This window comes from Haemaphysalis longicornis, unplaced genomic scaffold, assembly GCF_048455015.1.
Source record: "Haemaphysalis longicornis isolate Haplotype H1 unplaced genomic scaffold, Haemaphysalis longicornis Haplotype H1 scaffold_6, whole genome shotgun sequence".
NCBI lineage: Eukaryota > Metazoa > Arthropoda > Arachnida > Ixodida > Ixodidae > Haemaphysalis > Haemaphysalis longicornis.
Genome location: NW_027526407.1, coordinates 193933104 through 193956345, shown reverse-complemented (window position 1 = coordinate 193956345; position 23242 = coordinate 193933104). Strand labels below are relative to the sequence as shown.

Here is a 23242-nt window from a genome sequence, read left to right as displayed (position 1 = left end):
CTTCGCCTTTATTCAGAGCCATATTTCTTAGTGCATTGAATCTTGGGGAAGAAAGTACAAATCATATTTGGATCACATTATAAACTTCAGAAATGATCGCGGAAAATATACATCATCCTGAGTACTAAGAATGCTGCAGGGCACACTTCTGAAAAAAATGAATGTTCTGCCTTTAAAACGCTTGTTGGGTTTCAAAATACCCATCTGTGTGCACAACGTTTTAAGGTACAATTGGCCCATTGATGTATGTATGTTTCATCACCGGCTGCGTAGCACCAGAAGACTCTCGCTCGAGAACTTGAACCTTGCGCCAGTTTTCTATGTGTATGGAGAGCGGCTAAGCATCGTTATGACATGAAATGACGAATCCTACTTTGTCAAACCGCTCCCAATTTTTCTCGAACCGTGAAAATGCATTTGTTTGATCAGGCCTAAGGGCTATATGAATGTTATTGTCTGTTTATCCACCATTTGACATATAAGTTGCGCTGTGTTGTAAATTTTTATGCATGTACCTCGTAATATTGTTGCACTATCTTAAGTCATATATAAATATTTTTTTATATTCAGTAATTTGTTATCAGTGTGTTAAAAATGACACCTTAATGTATTAACTCCGTCGATCCCGAACTAGCCTTTGGCTATGGGTTCACGCAGTGTTGTGCGTATTTCTTTATTTCTTCTTGATGAATAAAAGTGAATTGAATTGAATTGACCCAGATGCTCCTTCGGGACTCATTGCTTGATAGCACAATTTCCAAAGAAATTGTGATATTTGTGTCAACGTTTACGCCGTAATACTTTAAATATACAATTGACCGGTCTTGCAATGCAAATGACTACGAAAGGAACATCTGTTTTTCACCAAAGGATTGTAAGTACTGAAAACAAGAATTAGGTGATCTGAAGTGCGAGAAAATCTTCCCAAGCATTGTTGAGGAATAAACATACCCCTGGTATATCTAATATATTAGCACGTTCCCGAAATTTGTTTGACCCTAACCGCTGTTTTCTGTTAAGCAAGCATACGGTCCAGGTCTTGGAATATCCTTATATGACATTTTTTACGAACGACTTTCCATGTGCACGAGGTAGACATCCTAAAAGCCGGCACAGGTGTAGGTTGTGATTTGTAACACTAAGAAAGAGGCGAAGCAGGAGTTACGCCTCAGAATAATCGGCATTGCTAGGGGCTCTCTTTACACCTGCACAAAGGGCAACTAAAACTCTGCGAACCAATTGCGAAAACTTCTCCGTCATCGCACAGAAACCCGGCAAGCGACGTCTTAACGCCGGAAGTGCGGAAGAAGGAGAAGAATCTCATGTTCATATCTAGGTACATTTATTGCAGAGCTAGGTTCAGATGTTGCAGTATTTTGCTATCAGAGGAGTCGTTTTAGGTTTGATGATGATGATGGTTTGATGTTTATGGCGCAAGGCCAACTGGGGCAAAGAGCGCCAAAACAATAGTCGTATATGAGAGGTGATTCATCGCTAACTACAAGTAAATACCTTAAACACTAAGTAAAATCAACAAAAACAAAAGTAAAATCACAAAACGACAATGAGCATGGCTGGTGTATAGGGCCAGATTTCATGATGCGTGATAGGAAATGAGGTTTAAAAACTTGACGTCCGACAAATACTCAAAAACACGTTTCACGGAAACAATGGCTTCGTCACCTAGAAACAACGATGGATGTAGTGGGATATGTTGTCTGTAGAGTTCTCTGAAGTGTTTGTGTCGTGTTGTGTGAAGTGCCTTGCATGTGATTAGAATGTGCACTACGGATAGGGCTTCTCCGCACCTGCTGCACTGGGGTCTACAAGATCCCGTCAGCAGATACGAGTGCGTCGCATGGGTGTGCCCTATCCGCAGCCTACCCAAGGCGACTTCCGTGTGTCTGTTGTGTGAGTCAGATGTATACCGTCCCAAGTGTGGCTTTATTACATGTAGTTTGTTGTCTGTCTGTTCGTCCCAGTGTGTTTGCCACGTTCTGCGCAGGTGTTGTCTTATGTGTGGCTTGAGGTCTGTGTAGGGTATCGCTGTAATATCTACAGTGTTCCTGAGTGCAGCAGCAGCGGCCCTCTCGTCTGCCAACTCATTCCCAGCGATCCCTGCATGTCCTGGGACCCAGCAGAGGACCAGCTTATGCTTTTGTGCATACACGGACATGATAGTGTTAAATACAAGATTAACTATGTGGTTTTTCGGGGGTGTATGCGATGACAGTGCACGAACAACACTCAAAGAATCTGTATAGATGATGGAATTGGGAATTGGATTTTCAAGAATGTGTCGTACAATCAGTAAAATTCCATACGCTTCTGCTGAAAAAACTGTTGTGTGCACGCTCATGGTTCTGGCTGCATTAAAATTTGGACCATGAGCAGCGCACGACACCATAGTGGAGGTTTTAGAAGCGTCACTATAAAATTCTGCACATGTGTATTTAAACTGCAAAGACCGAAAGTGCTGCAGTATTGCAGCTCGTGGTACACGATTTTTGTCAAGTCTCATAAAAGAAAGGTCGCACGACACAGGGCGAACTTGCCAAGGCGGTAAACTATTAGAAAAGGATGACCTGTACACGTCTAAAAACGAAGCACTGAGATCCGAGGCTCGCTCTCTCACTCTAAGTGAAAAGGGCAGAGGAACGGATGGGCGATTTACAAAGAGCAGAGATGTTGATGTATCATTAAAGACAGGATAAAAAGGATGATTATTCAGCGATGAAATTTTAAAAGCATAAAGCAAGTCCATGTATGTTCGTTGGTTCTCAAGGCTCCACTTATTACATTCGACATAAAGACTCTCAGCAGGGCTAGTGCGAAAAGCACCCGACGAAAGACGAAGGCCCAAGTGTAGCACTGGGTCAAGAATTCGCAAGGCTGTCTTAGTCGCCGACCCATATACCACACTGCCCTAGTCCAAACGAGACCCAACCAAAGCAGTATACAAGCGAAGCAAGAGTTCTTTGTCGGAACCATAGGATTGGTGGGAAAGAACCTTAAGTATATTCATTGTTTTGAGACATTTATTTTTAAGTTCCTTGATGTGGGGAATGAATGAGAGTTTGTGATCAAACACCACACCTAAGAACTTGTGCTCCTTGTTCACAGGAAGCGACATGCCATTAAGATGAATGTCTGGGTCCGGATGGACCCCACGCTTCCTGGAGAACACAACGCAGGAACTTTTTGCAGGATTCAATTTAAAACCATTGTTGTCTGCCCAGCCGGCAAGTTTCTTGACACCAAGCTGGACTTGACGTTCGCAGATTGACATATTACATGATTTATAGGATATCTGGACGTCATCTACATACATGGAATAAGAGATTGTGGGTGGCAGTGCCTTACCAAGAGAGTTCATTTTTACTATAAAGAGAGTGCAGCTCAACACGCCACCCTGTGGCACGCCATTTTCTTGGACGTGAACCTTTGAGAGTGCACAACCAACTCTTACTCGAAACGTTCTGTCTGACAAGTAACTAACAAGAGTGTTCAACATGTTACCCGAAACACCGATTGACTTGAGGCCACTAAGGATCCCATAACGCCAAGCGGTGTCGTATGCCTTCTCAAGGTCGAAAAACACAGTTAAACAATACTGCTTATGCGCGAAGGCATCCTTGATGTACGAATCAAGAGCTACCAGTTGATCGTTCGTCGATCGCCTCACCCTAAAGCCTGCCTGGCAGCCCTCGAGAAGACCGTTGTACTCGAGGAAGTACACGAGCCTGCGATTTACCATCTTCTCGAAGAGCTTGCACAGGCAGCTCGTCAGGGCTATAGGACGGTAGCTTGAGGGGGACGACGGGTCCTTTCCCTCTTTCAGGAAAGCAACAACTATAGCTTTCTTCCAAGAGTTTGGAATGTGCCCCGAAAGCCATATCTTGTTATATATGTGTAAGAGTGTTAGAAGAGTGTCTGCGTGCAGGTGTTGTATCATTGTGTATGTGATGTTGTCTGGGCCTGGAGCTGAGGGTTTACACGTGCTCAAAGCAGCCCTCAGCTCATGCAGTGAAAACTCTGAGTTATAAGAATATGTTGACCTATTGTTATCTAGTATAGGTTTCTTTTCGGCCGTTTGTTTGTGTTTCATGAAAGTGTTTGTGTAGTGTGCTGAACTGGACACGTGTTGGAAGTGTTGTGCGAGGGTGTCAGCCTGGTCTTCGAGTGTGTCCCCTGTTGTGCTGACCAGAGGCAGGCTGCGTGTTTGTTGTCCTTTGAGTTTCCGTATTCTTGTCCATACTTTCCGTGTGTCTGTGTAGGAGTTTATTGATGTTATGAAGGAACGCCAACTCTCTCGTTTTGCCTCACGGCGCACACGTTTTCCTAACGCCTTGGCCCGTTTGAACAAAATGAGGTTACCCGACGTGGGGTACCGACGAAGGACACCCCACGCCTTGTTCTGGGCCTCTCGCGCCCGCCTACTGTCCTCATTCCACCACGGCCTCCGCTGGTTGCGCGGGGCACCAGAGGCGTGGGGAATGGACTTTTCGGCGGCGTCGAGGATGTGCGCCGTGAGCAGTTGGGTAGCTTCTTGGACGTGTAGGTGTCCTATGGATGTGTGGTGTAGTTTGGATGTCTCTGTAAATGTATTCCAGTTAGCTCGTGCTTCATTGAACCTATTATGGGAAGATGGACTGCATGGGCCTTTACCTATGTATGTGAGTGAGGTGGGGAAGTGGTCACTACCGTATGGGTCAGTGCCCACACCCCACTCGAGCAGAGGAAAGAGAACTGCTGAGCCAATCGCCAAGTCAAGACGTGAGTATGTGTTGTGTCCTATGTTATCGTATGTAGGCTGTTTACTGTTGAAAAGGCATGCTCCAGAAGATGTAAGGAATTTCTCTATCAGGCGACCTCGGGCATCCGTACGAGAAGAGCCCCAAAGAGAATTGTGAGCATTAAGGTCGCCTGTTAGAATGTACGGTTCGGGCAGCTGGTCAACCAGCGCCTCGACGTCAGAGCTCGAAAGTGAAACATCAGGAGGAATGTATATGGAGCATACCGTTATCAACCTATTAAATATTATCAAGCGTATTGCTACAGCCTCAAGGACAGTGTTCAGAGTGACAGGGTGGCATGCTAAAGATTTCCGGGCAATTATGGCCACACCGCCAGAAGAGTGTGTGCAGCCATCCCTGTCCTTTCTGAAGACCATGTAAGTATTCAAGAAATTTGTGTGCTTGGAATTCAAATGTGTTTCCTGAACACACATTACACTTGGCTGATTAGCATGCAGTAGTTCGTATACATCGTTAAGATTTTTAAGAAGGCCTCTACAGTTCCATTGAATTATGTTTTCTCTTCCCATTATTTAGTGTGAGAGCTACTGGAGTGTGTGTGTTTGTTTATGTGTCGTCTTTCGGGGCTGTGACTCTCGCCTTTTTTGGCTTGTCGGGAGGCTTTGGCGTCGGGACGCGTTCCTTGCGCTGCGTTGCAGGCAGGAACGGCCCGACATCCATGTCGTCGTCGGATATCCGAGGGGTGCCCGACGGACCGGGCCCCCCGGACTTGGCCCCCCTCGGGAGCCCTTCGTTTGAGCCGCCACCGCCGAGGGCGTCCGGGGCGCCAGAGGTGGCACGGGCGGTGCGGTGGCGGTGGGAACCGGTGCGGGGCCCGTGGTGTCCATCACCTCGGTACCCTCCAACGCACTAGAGGATGGGGAGACAGAGGCGGGAGCGGCACCGGTCCCGACGGAAGAGGTTGCCACCACAACCGCTGCTGCCTCAGCAAGCGGCGTGATGGTGGGTTGGGCTGCCAGAGGCAACCCAGGGGGGGGCGAGGGAGGGACCAGGTCAGACTCGCTGAACTGGGTCCCTGTGGAAACGAGACGCCGCTCCGCCCCCCGGCGAGCTGCGTCGGCGTACCTCCCCAGGGGGAAAGAGGCGAACCTCTTTCGAGCCTCTGGGAAGGTAAGGTTCTCAGTGACTTTCACCTTGATGATCTCCTTCTCCTGTTTGAATTTCTCGCATGTTCTAGAGTAGGCCCCGTGGGGCCCCTGGCAGTTAGCACACATGAGGGTTTGCGATGGGCAGTTGTCTGATGGATGATCGTGTTGTGCGCACTTGGCGCATGTTAGTCGACCACGGCAGGCGTTAGTGCCATGCCCAAACCGCTGGCATTTGAAACACCGGCGGGGGTTGGGGATGTATGGCCTGACGGGGCAATGAATGAAACCTGCATTTACTGATTCAGGAACTGTGGAATGGTCAAAAGTCAATATTACATGTTTTGTTAGGATTTCCTTGTTGTCTCTACGAATCATGATACGCCTCACTGCTGTCACACCTTGGTCCTTAAGGCCTTCCAACAGATCGGTGTCAGTTTCATTCATTAGATCTGACTCAGAGATCACATCCTGGGAGCTATTAAGGCTGCGGTGGGGTGTGACCCTGATGTCGAGATCTGCGATGCGAGTTTGAGTCAAGAGATTTGTAGCTTGTTGCTTTTTATTCACTTCTACAAGAACTTCTCCTGTTCTGAGTTTTTTGGCTTTGTAGGACTGACCAACAATGCCCTCAAGAAATTTGGAGATCAGGAAGACAGACTTTGTGGCAAGGGGGTTCGACGCATCAACAGATTCGATTACCAAAAACCTAGCATAGTTGTCCGGCTTTCGGAAACTCGTCGTTGGCAACGGAGGAAAGGATACTTCGGTGCGGCCCCTTTTAGGGGGCCGATCTTTGGATTTGGAAAATTTGGAAGCCATATATCATAGTATAAATGCAGGGAGACGGGGGTACTTTCTCCTTTGACCTTACCATGGTAGTCAAAGAGGTCCCGGAGCTCCCTGCCTGGTAGACAGGCAGGGAGCCCATCGGCCGGAGCTTGACCAAGGCTCCGACGGCCACCGTTAGAGGTTTCTACCCTTCACCTTAAAAACACATCACCACGGTAGGGCACAGCTTATGTTGGGGGGCTCGGGGTCCGCGGTATAGCCAGTACCGTCACCAAGATTGCTCAAGGTGCCCCGTGCGGGGCGTTTGAGGTTTGGGAGGGTCAGGACGGGTATCCTAATGTGCGTAAGATATGACGACCTGTAGCAGTTTTCGAGAGGCGTTGATGTTGGTGGATGCGATGGATATCAATGATGTCAGAAACCATCGTCGGAAGCCCAGGGTATGCAAGCCGGGTGGTGCAAGTGTTAATCGGAAGACACACAGATATCTTCGGTGCTTTGCCGATAAGAGCGGCAAGCTTCCCTTCCAAGGCGCGCGTTAGGACGACGTGCGGCGCTTGATAGCGAATTCAGGAGATAAGAGCTTCGCGGAGCTGATAAAAGTCGTGTTGTTTGAGCCCCCTGGAGCGTGTAGTGAAACGGTGCATCATGTTAAGGATGGCTTCGGCTTGACGGAGAATGTGTTGTACAGCAGAATCTCCCCGACCATCAGACTGCATGTGAAGGCCAACACTTTCAAAGTTTTTTGTGGATGATAGGCGTTATCGTGGTGATGAACTTGAAGTGGGCTCCAATGACGGTAGTGCATGAGAAGCAATGAAGGTTTCCCAGCCGAGGCAGCTAGTCTGATATTTTGAACTACTTGATCAACAGCTATGAGAGAGCTTTAAAGGGTATCTTGAATGAATCCCCGACCTCCGTGGTTGATTCAGGTAGTAATATTGCAATGAACCATGAATTGGGTTTGTTTGTTTATGTTTTGATTTGTTGCCCGATTACGCCTCTCGGTGTTACGGTGTCCCAAGAAAACCGCGGGTTCCATTCTCTATCTTTATACCACACGGGTTATCTCATTCTTGTCAGGAGAGTGTTTCGCCCTAACGTCACTAGACTAGAATAATCTTTTTTCTGCAATTGTCTGGATGCAAACCGACGGTTCGAGAAACACTTACGCCGAAAGATAAAAGCCGGCAGAGCCGACGCCGCGGTATTCGATTCGCCGACGCTTTGTTGACTGCTGCCTCGCCGCCTCTGTACGCTTTGATTTTTTAGGGGAGCACAAGTTCGCTCCCATAAACTTGTTTTACCTTCGAGTCAACTTGATCGTTTTTGGCTACGTGACATGTGGTGAATATGCGGGATACGCACCTTTCATGCTCCCCACGGCTTCTGGAAACCGTCAAGCCAACACAAGCAGAAAAAACCACTGACATCAAGGACCACAGTTGACAGAACGACAGTACCGTACACCGACCTAAAGACACACATCAGACGAACGCTTCGTAACACATATCAACTGCACTGGAGTCAAAAAACAGACAACAAACCGCACGTGATAAAACCACAGTTGGCATATTACACAACTTACTCCCACAACGGACACATGGAAGTCGCCCTCAGTAGGTGGTGGATAGGCCACACACATGTAACGCACTCCCACCTGCTCACTGAATCTGCGTGACCCATGTGTAGCAGCTGTGGAAGGGACCTATCCGTAGTCCATATACTAATCAGATGAAAGGCACTTCACACAACACGACACAAACATTTCCCTGAAATATACGCTCGACACATTCCACTGCAGTCACCATACTTTTTAGTTGACGAACCAATGTTTTCTAGTCAAAGTGTTCTTAAGTTTAAGATTCAAAGCATGTCATACTCGGGGCTGTGTCTCTACCTCCCTCGTCGTTGGCCGCCGTCCGCAACCCCCCGGCGCCTGCCTGGCCAAGCACCGGTGATGATGATTGTGGCAGTATGCCAATAGGAATTGGGTAACCAACTAATCCATCACGAGATAGCTTCGCGTTGAACCACCATCGTCATCTTCCCGTATGGGGAACCCTGAGTACCACAACCCCACTGCGTATGCCTGACAAGGCACCGCTGATGATCATTGTGGCAGGGTGCCCCAAGGGATTGGGCAACCAAACAATCTATCACGAGATAGCTTCGCGTTCAACCACCGTCGTCATCTTCGCGTAGGAGAACCATGAGCAGTATGCGAGACATTCCTCCCCTTCTCTCCGGCATTCCTCATCTCTCCGAAGCTTCTCTCCTCTCCGGGATTGCGCGATTAGTGGCAACACCTGCGGCTCCGCGCGCAGTAGTGCGAAGCAGCTTAGGATTAGAGACGCGACGGTAGCCGCTGCATACTCCGCTGGGGGCGTCACTGTAGTTCCGCAGTATAAATGACGCGTGCACGCACTCCGCTGTCCTCATTCTCCTACCGCAACGCCACGATCGAACTGGAAACTAATGGGAACGTGCGTCGCACCCTGGGCTGCTTCGCATACTACTGAGGGTTCCACTACGGGAAGATGGTGAAATTTATTTAACTGAGGTAAAATTTCTCCAGCTCTTGTCATATCACGTGTAATGATCCTGGCCGCATACACCAGCCATCTCCATTTTCTTTTCTTTTGCATCTCTTTGACTTCTACTCCCAGGTTTTTGGTAATAACGGTCTCACCAACCATTAAATCCCTTCTTCTTCTGCGCTCTTTGCCCTTGTTGGCGTTGCTTCATTAAACACCAGTAATCATCCTAATCATCATCTCCTACCCAAACCAACCAAGAGACAGACCGCTGCAATCGACAACATGGTGCAACAAGCCACTCCTCCAATTGCATTGTAACAGCACTGGGAACAACCATCGCTCCACGGATCCCTTGGTGAAGACCCTGAGGACTAGTTGGAGAAAGTGGAGCGCGCTCGGATCTTTAACAGGTGGGACGACTGAGAATCGTTTCGGAACGTGTTCGAAAATAACGAGAGCTGCCTGACTGACTGGAGTCTCTTTTAAAGAAAGTTCCTTAGAACGTTCGCCAGCATCATGCGAAACGAACGAATGAAGTTTTGCTAGAAACGCGCACGCAACACCCCAACGAAGGGCTAGGGAGTTTTGTTGAGGAGATGAAGAGATTGCTTTGTAGAGCGCACCCAGAAATCACAGAAGAAAAGGAAAATACGGTTTCTGATGCGACGGGTAAAGCAGGATCTATTTGCTTGTCTTGTCCGTAACCCTCCTAAGATGGTGGCTGAATTCCCGTCTGAGGCGGCTGCGATGGAGGAGACGCTTGAATTTCGAACGAGGCAGTAGGACCACGCAGCAAAGGCGATGGTTTCGGACACGATCAGAGCCAGGACCATTAGCTCAGACTCACAACGCAAGACCATCTGCGAAGTGATGAGGGAGGAGCTGCAGGAACGTTTCCAGACGGCGCCACAACCCCAAGTCGAATCCTTGACTGACGTCTTCCGGGAAGAAGTTCTTCACGCTTTAAACTTCTATGCCATTTAAAGTCCCAAGTGAGCCACAAGCTATGTTGTACTCAGCAGCTGTTCGTCGACCCCGAACAGCTTCAACACGTCGTCAAGAGGCCCCGCCGTAACACCACCAACTGTCGCCGCCCGACCCCATGAAGTCCGAAACAAGACGCCGAGGAAAACCGACGTTTGGCGAACCACTCGGACTTCGTGGTTTTTCCGTCGACACCTCTCGACCTCTGCCTGGCCAACGTAAACGTGAGATCGTCTACCTACCTGAAACCAGCCATGGCCCAGGCCGTTTCAACGGTTCACTATCGCCCTACCCATGCCAATCGTCGAGCCGCAGTAGCAACGTTGACTTAGCACAGAGAAGGTCCCCAGCCCACGTTGGGAAAAATAAAAGCAGCAATTTGTGTAGGTGAAATTGCGCGACGGCAGAAAAATCAAAACCCTTTAACCGCGAAAAGGCTCGCCGCAGACCATTATTCGCGTAATACCCTCAGCCCGACAACCTGTTCTAACCCCGACATGACTCCCGAACACGAGGACAACGACACAGCGCGACGCATACGCAACATGACAAAGCTAGCCGTTGATAAGACGACGATAACGACGACGCATATTGACCGGCCGGCAACACGCACAAGGCAAGATACGACGTCCCGACGCACCCGAAACTGGAGAAAAGTGGTGTCCGACCTCCAGTTTTCCACCGACGGCTTTGATGTAGTCGCCCTCATCGACACCAGAGGTGGCTACTCAGTAATAAGCGGGTCATTTGCGTCTCAGCTAAAGAACGCTACGACAGAATGGGACGGTCCGCACATACGCAAAGCAGGAGGCCATCTCGTAAGACAGTGTGGAACGTGCACATCACGCGTCATCATAGACGTTACCATGTACGCTGCTGCGTTCGACATTTACCTAACTGCTCCCACGACGTAATTCTTAGAATGGGCATTTTGACGAGCAAAGTTGCAATAATTGTTCTGCAGCAAGGTCGATAACGTTTTCCTGCGATCACTCCATGACACCGGAACTGAACCCCAAACACCGTGCTGCTGTAAGGATCGCCGACGATCATGTCACCCTGCCACTCCGCGCAAACTTGATGATCACCATAAAGTTTGACGATGCTTCTCCTAACATCAACGCCATTTGTAGAGAGTGACCAAAGTTGGGTTCTCGACCACGTTTTCTCTGTCGAAAGGGGCACTGCGCGCTTTAGGCAAGGCAAATCCAACCTTTTGGTCATCACCCAGGACTACCACCATCAAAACAAGGGCGCTGGAATTGCGTTCGTCGAAGAAACGCATGAAAGAAGTCATAGGATTGCGGTCGCCAACTTTGAACGCGCACTCGAAGATGCAGTCAAGCTGCCGCATTCTTTCAACGTGAGCCTGGTGCTGCCGTAATAAGACCAGGACAAATTATTGCGTTTGCTGCGTCGCCGCAGCAACTATTTTTCTTCGAAGTCAAAATTGCGTCAGACACCTCTAGCGAAGCATCCAACTACAACCGAAGATGTAGCCCGACCTGTCCGACAGTCACCGTACCGCGTGTCTTTACACGAGCGGTACGCCAACCAGACACAAGTCCAAGACATGATCAGTGACAACATTATACAGCCATCGACAAGTCCCTGGGCTGCACGCGTCGTACTCGTAAAGAAAAAAGATGGCACATTAAAGTTCTGCGTTGACTACCCGTGACACCAAAACAATTGCCCAAAAGGACGTGTACCCCCTGACATACATCGACGACGCCCTCGACCACCTCTGCAACCTAAAGTACTCCTCTTCGATGCATTTGAACACATGCTATTGAAAAAATGATGCGGACGAAAGATACCGAGTGAAAACTGCATTCTTAACCCCGGATGGCCTAAACGAGTTTAAGGTGACACCGTTTGGGCTGTGGCCAGCACCGGCAACGTTTCAAAGAGTCATGGACACTGTTCTTGCTGGCGTGAGAAGGTACACATCAATCGTATACCTCGACGACCTTGTGGTATTCACCCGGACTTTCGATAGGTTGGACCCTGTGCTGAAAGCCATTCGTACGTCGGGGCTAACGCTAAAGCCTGAAAAGTGCCGCTTTTGCGTACCAGCAGCTCAGGCTTTTAGGCGACGTTCTCACCGCCGCGGTAGTACTGCCTGAGCAGTGGAAAACTTCAGCCATAGCGAAATTTGGAAGTCCAAAAAGAACAAGGGCGTGCGAAGATTTCTCGGACTGCGCGTAATACCGGCGTTTTGTCGCAAGCTTCGCACGTATTACAGAGCCACTGATGGGATTTGCGAAAAATAGCACCACTTTCAGCTGGGAATGTGGTTAAGAGGAAGCGTTCTGCGAGCAGCAACACCGCCTGCAAAGCACGCCTTTGCTAGTCGATTTCGATGAAAACACCAAAAACCGAAATGTATACGGACGCCAGTCATCTAGACTTGGGGTCCATCCTCGCGCAAAAGCAAAGCGGCTGCGAAAAAGTAATCGCCTATTTGAGTCCTGGTCGTACAAAGGAAGAAAGAACTACTCAGCCTTTGAGAAAGAGTGCCTGGTTATTATATGGGCCATTTCAAAATTTCGCGGATTTGTGTATGGAGGAGCGTTCAAGGTTGTGGCAGACCACCACGTTCTGTGTTGGTTCACCAATTTGAAGGACCCCCCTGGCCGTCTTGGGCGGTGGAGCTTGCACCTGCAAGACTTTGACGTTACAATCGTCTATATATCCGCCGGGAAGCACTCTGATGCCGATTGCTTGGGAAGTGGCCCCGTCGACCCACCCCCAAAAGACTCCGATGAAGATAGCGCGTTCTTCGGAGTCGTGACAAGAGCGACCTTGCCGCCCAGCAGCGTGCCGAATCCGAGTTACGCGTCATAATCGACTATCTCGAAGGACGTTACGTGAGCGTGCTAAGGGGCTTCAAATGAAACTTAGCTGCATTCAGCCTGAAATAATCCGTCCTCGTGAAACAAAATTTAAACCTGGAACCAGAAGAAGTTGTCTTCTTGTCATCATCGCAGACCTTCATGAAGAAATTTTTGAGGCGTGGCACAGCAACCCGTCTTCCGGACATCTCGGCACAGAATGCGCTACGGGAAAAACACGGAGAAGTACTAATGTTTTCGCGTTACAACTGATGTGTCCCACTACGTCCGCAGCTGCCGTGAGTGCCAGCGAGGAAAAACGCCACCGACGAGAATCTAGGGATTTCTGCAGCTCATCAGCGTCTCTCCGAGGCCCTTTCAGTAGATTTGAATGGATCTTCTGTAGCGACAGACTACATTATGCGCTACGCTGAGACAGCCGCTCTCCTGAGGGGGACTGCACAAGAAGTTGAAAAGTTCTTCATGCACCAAGTTACGCTGCGACATGGAGCCCCGGAAGTCGTAATTACGGACTGCGGTACGGCATTTATTGCGGAGCTGATACAAGAAATCGGACGCTACAGCAACACAGATCACCGAAGAACGACGGCGTAAAACCCGCAAACGAACGGACTAACAGGGAAAGTTTGAACAAGGCAATTGCGGATATGTTGTCCATGTACGTCGACGTTGAACATTAAACCTAGGACGAAGCCATCGCGTATGTCACGTTTGCGTACAACAACAGCGATCCAGGAAACTACGAAGGTGCCCCCATTTGAGGTTGCCTACGGAAGACGCCCGACTACGATGCTTGACGCTATGCTTCCGCATGTAGAAGACGACGTCGTCAACTTCACCGTCAAGAATACCTTCAGCGTGCAGAGGAGGTTCACCAGCTCGGTAGAGATGGTACAACGGACCAGCAGCAGGTGGATGCGGAACGCTACAACCTCCGACGCCGAGACGCCGAGTAACACCCAGGGGATCGTGTGTTGGTTTGGACTCCCATCCGACGACGCGGACTCAGCGAGAAGCTTCTGCGACGGTATTTCGGACCCTGCCAGACACTACGACGTGTTGGACAACTTACCTACGAAGTGGTTCCCAATGTTGATTCCAACTCATCACGAAGACGCACGCGACCGGACGTCATCCACGTGGTTTTCCTCAAACCTTACGGCGCGAGATGATGTAATTTTTTGTTGTTGTTGTTTATCAGGACTGTCGCGTTATTTTAGCATCGGGACGATGCACTTTTAAAGGGGGAGTTGTGCCGCGAACCATGCATTGGTTTGTTTGTTTTGTTTTTACTGCCACGCCGCGCCCGTCCGCGTTATCTGTGTCCCAAGCGAAACACGGGTTCCAGTGTTTATTTTTATGCGCACGGGTTATCTCATTCTGATAAGGATAGCGTTTCGCCCGGACGTCACAAGCGTACATTTATTTTCGTTGATCTACAATGTTCTGGATATAAACGTATGGTTTTACAAAAAGTCACGCCGAAATATAAAAGCCTGCACAGGAGACGCGTCGGTATTCAATTCGCCGACACTTGCCGACACTTGCCTTCGCCGCCTCTGTATACTTTTAGTTGTTATGGAAGCAGAAGTTCGTTTCAATAAACTTGTTTTACCTTCGAGTCAAATGCGTCGTCAAAATACACAGCGTACATAATTATGTGGGCATATGCTAGAGCGCAGAAAATATTGCGCATGGCGAAATTTAATAATGTAGGATAGAGGACCGGTCCCTGAGGAATGCCTCTCTGTGGGTTAGGTACCACGTCAATCCTGCGGTCGGCAATTTGTATGGTCAGGGTATGAGATTGAACACAGTCTCGGACGTAACTGTACATGTTTAAGCCGCAATTTTATCTGCTAGATCTGAGAGCATAGTCTTGTGACCCACAAAGCGAAGTGCCTTCATAAGGTCAACAACGAGGATCGCTTTAGCTAGGCTGAGCTGAGAGACTAAAACACATCATTGTATGTGCGAAGCAGTGTGTCTTGGGTAGATGCGAGTGGTATGCAATCATTGAGTGAGGCAGTGGTTGGGTATCTTCTAGATGTTGCTATAGGGTATTCAGGGCCACGTGATCTATAACTTTGCCAACGTGAGGGGTCAGTTTTATGGGACCGAGATTAGGCAGACCTAGAGGTTTTCCGGTCTTCCAGATGAAGGTCATGTGGCCTCTCTTCCAGAAGTTACGGAGTGGTATTTCTCATGTCCTGAGGAGGTTTATGGCATGTAAGAGATGGTGTTTGTCAGCATCTGGCATATTCCGAAGTAGGGCGGTTGTTACCGAGTCGGGACTAGGCGATCTTCCTCTGCACATACGGAGTTCGATGCTAAGCTCAGACAAGTTGAGTTCCTCATCGAGGTCTGGGTTTGGAGAGCCGGTATTTTTAAAATATTGAGGTTGACACGAAGAAAGCATATAAAGTTTCTTCAAGGTGGCCAGTAGAGTGGTGGGGTCTTTGCATTTACTGGTGGGGCGATTGATCTTCTGGGTGGTCGTAACCTTTGTAGAGCCGGCATTTATTAAAGCTTTGAGGATACGCCACGTCTTAGTAGTGCTCATGGTGTACTGAGGTTCAACACATATAGTATTTCACTGTTCCCTCCAGAGGTAGTTAAGCATTCTTGAATGGGTTAGTTAAGTCGATTGATTGGGGCATGGTGCGTACGGTTTATTTTGCTGCTAGTCCACCGCTTCAGCAGAGGAACGGGGGCTTCCAAACAGTGTGACAGGTTTGTATCTATGGGAGGATGGACTTTGTTCGTTGCAAGAACCTTGGTATGCTTATTAACAGCATCCATATGTTGCTGTGTCCAGGAAGGCAATTCTTTGAAAGGGGGTTGCAGCGCTGTTGTCGGTATTTATCCCAATCGGGGATGAGTGTATATTTTTACTTGATTCGTCTTGGAGATGGAGAGACAGTAAGGCGTAGGATTGCATGGTAACTGCTCATACATCCTTAAGTGTGTTCGCTTCGAAGAAGCAGAGCCGGAGTAGCGAAAGTGAGAACGGGGATTTTATTGCCTTCCCAGAAGTTTCCCATACGTGTGTATTGTTGTATGCCATTAGGTAATGTGTATCCAGCTTTGTAAGCTGCACAGTGCACCCGGCGGCGTTTTCTACATTCTCTGGTGTACCCCGGGCATAGTCTGGGGCATTGAAGTCACCGGTCAGAATATGCTGAAAGCGGCTTTTGGTTCGACATGGATACAACAGTTCCTGAACTTCTGGTAGGGTATTTCGCCGGGGACTGTAGGCGTTTGTGATGAACAGAGAGCTGCGCTTAAGAGGAATCGAAAGAGTGTCATGTTCACGAGTAGCCGTGAGGGTGGAGTGGACCAGCGTGGCAAGGCAGAGACTGCGTACCGTCGGATTTAGTCCTGTCTGTTGAAGGAGAAGGATGTCTGGTAGCTGAGGTTGGGACTGAAGCAGGATAACGAAGGCATTGGGCTTGTTGTCGAAACCATGACAGTTTCATTGAATTATCAGTATGTGATCCTTCATAACTCACGGAGCGAGGTAACTTACTCTGGCAGATCATGTGCTATGATGACGATACGGAATCAACGCTCAATATTTCTTAGGACTTTTTTGAGGTAATGCTTGAGCAAAGGTGTTTTAATGGGGAAACGGATGTTTCTTCCAGTTAACTGAAGGGTTGGACATGTCTTTTTGTCGTCGGAAGAATGCTTCTATATAGCTCTTAGGGTATGCTTCACAATAGCGATCATTTCTCCAAGCTCTCATGATTGCCACCCGAAAAAAGCAATAATCTTTTTGCATAAATGTTTGGTTGCTTCAGTGAGAGCCCGACAGAGTTCAAAAAATGTATTGAAAAAATTCTATGCTTTCTATTTTATAGGTGATTATGTTGTACTTTGGAATGTCTGGTATTTGAATAACCATTATACAACTTGTGTTCGACATAAAGTGCACTGTGAAATTACGTGCAAGAGAGCACATGGATGCTGGGTGATCGAAGTTTCAAAGTATTTCAAATCAAACTTCTTGCTGCGTTTAACAAACAAAACTGCATTCGACTTTGTATTGTTAGCTCTCTGCTAGTCAGCCGCAGTCTGTTTCCTAAACTTGTTCAACAATAGAGTTGCTTTGCTCGAAATAGCTTCCATAGTTCCTATCTTTAAAAGGTAGTGTAACCTAATATGTGGCAAATATCTACCGACAAATAATATAAACAATTAGAAATCCCGCACAAAGCAAACCATACCTCAAGGGTGTGTCATCAACTACACCAGCCTTTACCGCTCAGATTTCTTTCTAAAATAATATTTTTTGCTTTTCACAATTTTACTTATTGTGGTGATTTCAGGGAACGATAGACGCTTGCTTTAAAAAGTAAGCTTTAACACTTCTTTTCACTGCGACGGAATGTTGTAACAAGACGTGAATAGAAAAATACCATTACCGTAATTCGCCTGAGGTTAGAACTATATTGGAATAAATACGCAAAATTACGCAGAGCACGCGCCTAAAAAGGGTAATATAACGTACCACGAAGCGAAAAACTTTAGTACCGGTCTTGAAGCATGTTACAAACATTTGTGAAAATTATAACTCCTTTCAGTTAAACATCACTAAAAAATGGTGATCAATATTAGAAGCAACAACTTATATCAACAAACAACTGCTTAGTGAAAAAACGTTCAACGAAGTGTTCTTTGCAACATAAGCGGAAATGTTGCAATTAGAAGGCGCCGGCGAATATTTATTGATGAAACCACCGGTAAAGTTTGTATTACCATCTTTATACAAATTGCGGCATAGCGTTGAGGTCCCCAAGACCGAGAGATGTGATTTTATTAAAATGCAATAGGAATGGCATTTTTAAAAGTTTTCTACGCCTTTCCAGTACCACAATTTGATACAACATTTAAATCACGATTCGGGGCGCTTTCCTAACAATCTGCCACTTAGATTGGTGCGATTGGTGGTTCACTGCGATGAACCATAAAATATCGTATCGAATGGTTTGGTCAACCTCTTTTTATATCAGTTTGCCATGACACACCAAACACGTTTCAGCCCAAACTTACGGTTATACCAGGCGTGCACGACCTTTTTTCATCCTGTAGCTTCCGAGTACTGTTAGATTGGGAGTAGTTAGGGAAGGAAAAAATTATGATAATTTATACGCGAATAAATAAATAGTAACCTATTATGAACATAACCAATCTAAGTAGGTTCATATCGCTTATCTGGTATTTCTGATTGTTTGCAGGCACAAACCCCCAAACCAACTACCGAAACCACCAAAACAAGTACGCTTTGAATTTCCCGATGGAAGAAGAGGACGTCCGGGAACATGGGTGGGAAGTCGCCCGATCTAGCCCCCAAATTTTGCATTGCTAGGGAAACCCTACGTGTACATTGCGATGCATAGGTTTCAATTGATATTAACCTGTTGCTGCATAAAGCATTGAGAATTTCATTACGATATTGTACAAAATGTGGTCCCAGAAAAGCTACAAACTCCAAGTGTAACAGGAGGCATTTTTTGCGGATTGGAATTATTCATACGCAGTTATACCAACGCATAACCCGTCCTGCCTGACGCTAAAAAATATGGCTGTGTCAAAAGCGCAATGCCCGCCACAGGCTACTAAAAATATCAGTTCTCTACGCTCGGCAGTGATGACTTAAGTTGCTTCATGGGAAAAACGCTCACCCAGCTGATAAGGCACTGCCGAAGGTACGTAAAACGGGAAATTAACTCCACTTCAAAGCACGAAGGCGGCATCTAAAGTGAGTCACCCTTTGGTAATAGTTACTTCGCCTGCTCCTTCTTAAGTTGGACTTCTACTTATTCTAGCAATCGCAAACCGAGCGAATAAAACGTTTCGGTACCCCGGCGTGCACGATTGTCTTTTGTATCCAGAATAATAATTTTGTATCCAGAACCACATACATACATTACCCCTGGCCCTTATTACTATGTCCAGTTCTCACCTGACGCAGCATGACAAAAGAGCCATCATGCTGTTGGCATAATACCTAGCATCATATGAATCTCCCTGGTTTGCATTTATACGGACGTCACCAGTAACGCATCGAAATTAATTGGATATCTGCGGCTATATTTTTCGCCGCCCACACCATGTTCCGAAAAAGGAAGATAAAGTATACGTGGCTGTCCAGTGGACTGGGGACATCAAACAGGCCTCGGCGAAATATCTGTATTCACCAATTTGCCGGCTTGAACGGAAGACACAAACGGAACATTTTGACAATAATTATTGGAATATAAATAGTAACAGTGTTGAAGATGTGTGCCCAATGTCGTTTTTGGGGGAAGCTCGGGATAATTTGAAAGGTGGACGCTATTTATCCAGCTCTAATCTTCGATTAGGATACTGGCAAATTTTTATGACTAATTGCAGCAAAAGAAAAGTGATTGATCTAAGCTTAAAATATGCCATTCGAAATATGAAAAACGCCTGTCATTTCTGCGCATTGTTGGCAGTAATATTTTAGCTTATAGCAAAACTGTTATCTCTGCTACCTTGACAGGACGCCTGTCTTTATTTATACATTTTACAAAACGCTTATCCCTAAGCGTAGATTTACGAGACGTGTGATATCTGCTTTTAAAACTGAACAAAAAAGTGTCTGTTTTCAAGCAAATCAAATAAGATTTAGCGACATATGGCCATTAAAATGAAATTCTATCCGACCATAATAAGATTATGCCGTAGAATTTTCAAGATTTTATGAAATGATATCAAAAAGGTACAAAAAGAAAGTACAACAAAAAACAAGTGCAAAGTGAAGAAACGTAGTGCAGGATTGAGTGCGCAATTATCCATCTCAATATACAACGCGGCGAACAGGAAAAGCGAGGAACTCAGGAAGTGTGTTTCCTTCAGCCACCGCCCACCCGCGCACAGAAATATTAGGAAAACTAAAGAAATAAGGAAGGGCTGCTGTGAAGCTCACTCAAAAGAGCGAAACGAACAGGCCACAAAAGCCGGAAGTGTGGAATCGACAATTAGTACTACAGACACTGGGGAATGCAAAACGCCAGTTATGTCTCAGGCAAAAAGCAACGTTAAAGTTCAAGAGCCCAGACGTGCGGATTAGTGAGGGCCTGCGCCGTCAAAGCGAAATGATGCCGCTTCCCGAAGAGACCACATAATAGCCACAAATGGCTTGTCAACAGCCAGCGTTGCGGCAACAAAGTGGACAATGACGACCCCTCGATGGCCGCCGACGCCGAGGGAGAGTGCGGGAACCACACAAGAAGGAGAGAGTTCTGGTTGTACGAGTGCGTTGAGAAATGGCATACAAGGAAGAAAATAAACATACAAACAGCACACAAAAAAGCAGTCGAACGAGCCCCCGGCTCATGAAGTGTATTGACATTTCATATTCATGGGAGTTCCAAGGGCTTGTACATTATGGAAAAAAGAAAACTAAAATGGGATAAATGTAAAAGAAGAAATTTTCAGTGATTTAAAAAAGAAATGACTCTTTGTAGCCAGTCACCAATGGCAGTATGAATTCGCACACAGCATTATTTAAACAAACTGACAAACGAAAGGACGACCAGAGAATACACCCGTACAAATCGTAGGACAGGGTTAACCCTATCAGTCAACAAAAATGGCTTACAAAGTGACATTTCCGGCATAAAAGCAACGAAGCATACGGAAAAAATAACTGATTGACAATGCAGAAGGTAAAGCCACATATCTGCTTTGTGAGCGCACCACCTGTCTTCCCTGTCTCCGCGTGGGCTCGTAGCTCACTCAGTAAGGCAACGGGCTATCACTTTGGTACTCTATTAGTTCCATGTTCGACACCTGGCAGTGCCAGTATCTTCTGTTATTTGTTCGTGGGAGTTATATGTTGGCACCAACGGTCACGAAGGAACCCTTGAGGGGTAGGTGTACAAAGGTTTGCTTTAAAAAATACCATAACATAACAAAAGTTTAAATACAAGGTTGATAAATGGGTTTATAAAATATAGATGGTGGCAAAGGAAGGAGCAAAAATGTGTACGAAGTCCCAAGTCAATCGTAGCACGCGAACAATCTCTCGCAGCAAGAAGAGTCCGAGTCCAAGCCTGCAGAAAATTTCCCATGGGGCCTCACAGTTTTGGCTGCGGCGGGAGCGGCGGTGAGTAGAAGCTCCCGTCGAAGGCGACTACAAACTGGTGCTGGTTTTCGTTGACGCGGTGCGGCCCCCACAACCGAGCACCGCCACGGCGCCATGACGAGATTACCGTCGATCCGCCCGAACAACCTGGTTTGCGGGAAAACGAGCAGTACTTGGGGTAGCGCTCCCGCCGTCCGGGCGACTGCGCTGGAGCGCCGGGTCTTCAAAGGATAGGCGTCTCCGCAGGTCGGTCGATTGCCGCTGGTCCGCCACGCTACTTCGGGGTGGACGATCCTCCAGTTGCTGTCGATCGCTTCTCGATGCTTCTCGAGCCCCGGGACTCGTTACTCTTCTTTCTCGCCTCCCTTGTCTGAGACACCTTCGAATCTTCGCTTCCTTCTCTTCCGTCAGCCACTCACACGCTTGCTGGGTCTTTCCCCCATGATTTCTTCTTTTTCCCGCGATCTGGGAACTTCTTGACCCCAGCTCCCGCACAAGAAAGTCACCCGGTGAAAACACGTGCACTTTCACAACTTTTCACAAAAAATTTCTATTTGAACGGCCCACACTAGCGCTAAGTATGTGCGCTCAACCGTTCATTAACAACTTTCTCGTTCAGAAACAATTCGGCTGGCGTTATAAACTGCTGAAAGCTGGACTATTCCTGTAGCAATACTGCTCCAAAGCACGTGTCTTAGGCGTCTGTCCGAAAAACAAACGGCTTGGACGTGTCTGCTGGCGCAAAATTGGTGCTGACAAGTTTTCCTTCAGATTGCAGAAACCTGTCTCGTGGTCATCGTTCTAGTTAATCACGTTTCTAGCTCCTTTGTGAGTCAATTCTGTCAGTGCCTTCGCTATTTTAGCGTAGTACGGGATGAAGCGTTGGTAGTAGCCTGTAAGGCGTACTCAGGACGATACTTCCTTTTTACTTTTAGGTATTTTGAGCCCAATATTTTGTCCAAAGTCCCGTTCATTCATTGCCCCAGGCAATCTCCTACCTTGTGACCGAGAAACGTAACAGTCTGTGGCCCCATTGCACACTTTTTAGGTTTCACGGTCAACCTGGCAGCCCGCATCCGCTGGTATACTTCTCGCAATGCCAGGATGTGATCCGGCCACCCTAAAGTTGCGACCAGGACTTCACTGAAGGAGTGATAGAAGTTTTCTACGCCTTCAAAAACTCTGCATCTGTCGAGTGTAGACCGCTGGGACGGTGTTGATGCCGAAAGGCATGTACTTGAACTGGTACATCCCGAAATCGGTTGAGGACGCAGTCTTTTCCCGAATGTGAGGTGTTAAGGGTTCCCGCCAAACCCTTTTAGTGAAATCAAATTTGGAGGAAACCTGTTTTGGTGCTACGCGAGGTGGGACCACCTCAATTCGAGGTATCGGTTCCCTGTTGGAAACCAGTAGTTTGTTCAGCTACCTGTGTTCCACACAAGAGCGGATGGAGTAATCGTGTTCATTTACAGGAAAGAGTGCGGAGTTGTATGGTAACTATGATTTCCCAAGCGAAGCAAGTCTTGCCCTCTCCTTCGATTAACTCCTCAAAAGCAAATGGCAGGGGGTACTGCCATACATGAACAGGCGTGGGGCTTCTCAATTCCAATCGGCATTCAAACAGATCAGTCTTGCCTGGCAAATACCAGATTATCTCTTGTTAGTACACAAAAGTTTGAACTAATCTTATGAGATCCTGTTCCCTCATGCCGTGATGGCGCTTTGCAATACGCGAGACACTTTCGCCAGCTTTATTCAGGCTGGATTCCTACAACCGCATCTCAGCTGTCCTCCGGTGGCTGTACTTTGGCCGCACGCAGGTAGCTTTCGAGTAGCCGGAGCCCTAGGGCTGGACGCAGGCCGTATGAACGTATGGCGGTCGACTGGCCGACGGAAACTGGCCGTTTGATAGCCATGGGAGTACGGCCGTATTTGGCCAAACGGCCTACATTTGGACACAGGCCGAATACGCAGGCCGGGAAAAGGCAAGATAAAAAATAACTGGCCAACGTACACCGGATTTAGGTAGGCCGAACAGCCCTCTGCTGCC

The 23242-nt window shown here is 47.5% G+C and overlaps 1 long non-coding RNA gene across 1 annotated transcript in view; it reads left to right on the top strand.

Annotated features, from left to right (window-relative positions):
* Nucleotides 1–18867, top strand: part of LOC144142144 (uncharacterized) — a 48305-nt gene extending 29438 nt beyond the window's left edge. Inside the window, exon 3 of the long non-coding RNA XR_013316859.1 lies at nt 18317–18867. This is a non-coding gene — a long non-coding RNA (uncharacterized LOC144142144). The remainder of the gene's footprint in view (nt 1–18316) is intronic.
* The last annotated feature ends 4375 nt before the right edge of the window (nt 18868–23242 follow it).